Raw genomic sequence first — 3881 nt, forward strand, 5'->3', positions numbered from 1 at the left:
GCTATGTGAGACCTTGTCCCCACCCATAAAAAAGCAAATGTATTAGGTCATTGATAAGTCAGAAATTGTGAAGGAACTGAAATTTTACCCTCTTTATAAGCCAACATATTAGTGTGACATACCTATATATGTTTGTTAACTATAGATAGACTATAAGGGGAAACACTAATATTAATATTAATATTGGGTCCAACTATGCAGGGATTGAGCTGAAGGGTTATACCTCTTGTACTGCATCTAACTAGTCACCATTCTATTCCAGAGCATAGCTTCCTCTAGAAGAACACAAATACCAAACACGAAGAAATTTTAAAAATCTGTGGGGGCTGGAGAGATTGCTTAATGGTTAGGGAATTTGTCTGCAAAGCCAAAGGACAAATGTTCAATTCCCCAGGACCCATGTGAGCCAGATACAGAAGGAAGTGCATGCATTTGGAGTTCATTTGCAACAGCCGGAGGTGCACCCATTTTCTTTCTCTCTCTCATTGTATCTGCCTCTTTCTCTCTCACTCTCTGTCCCTCACAAATGAATAAATAAAAACATATAAAAATCTATGGGTTCCTGGTACTTGTTCATATGGACATGTTACTTTCAATGTATTTACAAAAACTAGAGAAATGCATAGGTAAATTTGATAGTTCATTTGCTTCTTGAGAGCTTAACCCATTGTGGGACTAGACATTTGGTGACTGAATCATGCAGTGCACAAATAACACTACTTTGGGGAAATAATAATAAATTAATGTTCTTATTTTGTTCCTTGAGCAAATAGTTAGGGATAATCTTCAGTCACCAAGGTCATAAACTAAGTTTTAAGAACTTACCAATGAAGGAGACTTTGTGTTCAAGGTCAATTTATTACCACATAAACAGATGGATGAATGGAATTGCCAAACATAAGTCAATATTTCTATTTGGTACTACAGACTGAAGTACAAAATTCATTTTTGCATGATTTATTTTCGCAGTGGCTTAGGCATCTCACCTATATGGCTGTGTTATATGTGAAAGTGTGGGTGACCCCAAGACAGGTACATCACCAAAAAGCTTACCCTAGCATGGATGGCAATTTCTGTATAGCAACATGGATGGAGTTTTCTCCCTAGTTAACTTTCCACTTCATATTTACACTGGTACCCCTGAGACTGCAATTTTCCTTCTAAAACAGTTCATTTGCCAACCTTTTAATCTCTCAGTTGGCAGTATTCCTTTTATTCAATCACACAAATAGAAACCTGGCTGATCTTAGATTCCCCCCTGCCTTCCTTATCCCTCATGTCCCAGCAATCATCTACACTTGCTGATTTACCTTTGAAGTATTCCTGGGCTCCATTCCCTCCTCCGCACCCTAGGAGAGCCATTATTTTCTCTTGGACCACTGTGTCTCTTCATTACTTCTCGCCTCTTAGCCCTACAAATCTATTCTTTTGTTTTGTTGATCAGAATCCAAACTCTTTGACATGACATGGAAGGGTTTTGTTTGTTTGTTTTTCTAGTTGGTTGGTTGGTTGGTTGGTTTTGTTTTGTTTTTACAATGAATATCCGGTCTTTTCTATGTTACATAATTATATTAAGGATTTTACCTCATGAGCTATAATATTTGGTGGAACAATTAACAAACCAAACAGAAGTGATAATGCATTTTAAGACACTTTGACAGAAGGATACTCACACCAATGACCCAACTACACACTTAAGTTCTGTAACTTTGTTTTGTTTTTTGGAGGCAGGGTTTCACTCTGGCCCAAATTGGCCTGAAATTACCCTGTAGTCCCCAGCTGACCTCAAACTCATGGTGATCCTAACTCTGCCTCCCCAGTGCTGGGATTAAAGGCATGCACCACCATACCAGGCTCACATTGCATTCTGATCCAAATGATGTGTAGCTTGTGCAATCCTGATGTTCCTGTATATTTTATACCACATGAAGAGGGCCCCTGTCTGTCTCAGATAGGATAATAATAATCTTATTCTTCAAATAACCCCCATCATCTCTCACTGTCCAAAAGAAAGCCTTGTTCAGTGTTGCTGTGTTCACAAAGGATGACACGTATGCTTTCGGAAGCTGCAACCAGATTGTGATGGGACATTCCACCTGTGAGGTACAGGTCAGTCTCTTCTCCTGGCAGAATGCTGCTCCCAGAACCAGTACACAGAGCACAACTTTGACTTGAGACTCTAAGGTCTTCCCTACACCAAAAGCTAAGCTAAGGTGATTTAGTTTTAGATGACTTTTGATTTGCTCTATCCTGGCTTCCAGCAAGACAGATTCATCCAATGTGCATAACCAACCCATTCCAGCATTCAGAAGCAAAGGCTTCTCTAGCGACAGAACTTGATTTCTGATGAAGTCAGCTGCTGTGGGAGAGAAAAGGTACAACTTGCATCAAAGCTTTCTGAGGACAATTCAGACTGATCCGTGTTCGTTCCTTGTCATCACACCCAGCAGAAAAAGAAGTCACAGAAACATTGCCAATTCCTTTCAGTGCAGATGTGACTTTGTCCAGGTCTTGGGTGTGATTAACACTGAGTTCTACTCGGTGAGTTCCCTCTGTGGGGTAGTTAGGAGCTTTGGGAGGATGTATAGGTCTGGAGGTGCAAGTTCCTAGCCCTTTGGCCAGTTGACTCCCTGGGCTGTGGCATCATAGGCTGTGTGAGGGGAGTAATTTCCAACTCTGATTTCTAGGGCCTGAATCACCAGGCGCTCCTTCCAGGTTTTCCAAGTTATGCAATTCATGGGCAGGTTGAAAATAGGTGGATGGTAGGAAAGAATGAGATCTGCCTTCTTCTGCAGAGCCTCCTCCATCTCCTCCTCAGTCAAAACATTTGTCAAGAAGAGTGTGCATATAGTGTATGGTGGGCTTGGTTCCACCAGCAATCCCACACTGTCCCAACGCTCAGCAAATGAGAGCGATGCAAAGGCATTCAAGGAGGAAGGAGACCCTTTACAGAGAATGCCCCTCACTTCATGCCTGTTTCCTTCTGTGTTGACTGCAAACCCCAACAATGCAACGACATCTGCCAAGAAGGAGCTCTGCTAATAAGTTCACAAGGACAAGAGGCCTCAGGCACGCCAAGCAGATCTTTGGAGTCAGAAGCAAAATGGAAAGGACCACTTCCGCCCAACACCTTTTCCCCCATAAGAGGAGCTTCAGGCAAGCCGGGGGAGGGGAAGTGACGCACCAAGAAGGTGTTCTGGCCTGGACGCTCAGATTTTCGACTCTCGGCTTCACCTGGTTTCAATATGATGTCCTTTGCACTCATGGTCCCCACAACCGTCCAGCTTGTCCAGTCCTGGGTCTTCAATCCTTCCTGTTTCTTCATGGATTTGTCCACGTGACAAATTCCTACTATCATCTTCTTCTGTTCCACTTCACACAGCAGGCTTGTCCTGCTTTCTCTGCAAGCCCATGGACGCCTTGAGAACCGCCCCGCCTGCCCATCTCCACCTTCACAAGCTCAGTTTGCCTTCTCCAGGAGGACGATCATTAATTCTTTTCCCTTTTTATCTGTGTTCCTGGTGAGAGGCTCAGTCACTGCACCTACACTGTTTGGATTTTCTGGTTGTGTATCTGCCTGGCTCACTCTACCCTCTTTCTCTGTGAAAACTGCCTGAATTATCTTCTAATCTCTAGTATCTAAGTGACCATAGAACACAGTAATGGTTGTTAATGGAAAGGAGGGAGGTCGAGACAGGGAAAGGAAGGAGTGAAGGGGAAATAAGGAGGAAGATTCATTTTGCAGTAGAAAAATATCTTTCAAATATTATAAGGTGATAAGAAAATAAAAATATCAACACTGATTCTGTTTTGATTACACAAGAAATTAGAGGTCAGAATCTATTTTATATCTTGGAGACAAAAACCCTATCATGTTAAGT

At 42.2% G+C, this 3881-nt stretch overlaps 1 pseudogene; it reads right to left on the reverse strand.

Annotated features, from left to right (window-relative positions):
* Positions 1-1916: 1916 nt before the first annotated feature.
* Positions 1917-3358, reverse strand: LOC101615413 (annotated as a pseudogene).
* Between the last annotated feature and the right edge of the window lie 523 nt (positions 3359-3881).

Source organism: Jaculus jaculus, chromosome 2 (genome assembly GCF_020740685.1).
Source record: "Jaculus jaculus isolate mJacJac1 chromosome 2, mJacJac1.mat.Y.cur, whole genome shotgun sequence".
In the NCBI taxonomy this organism is placed as follows: domain Eukaryota; kingdom Metazoa; phylum Chordata; class Mammalia; order Rodentia; family Dipodidae; genus Jaculus; species Jaculus jaculus.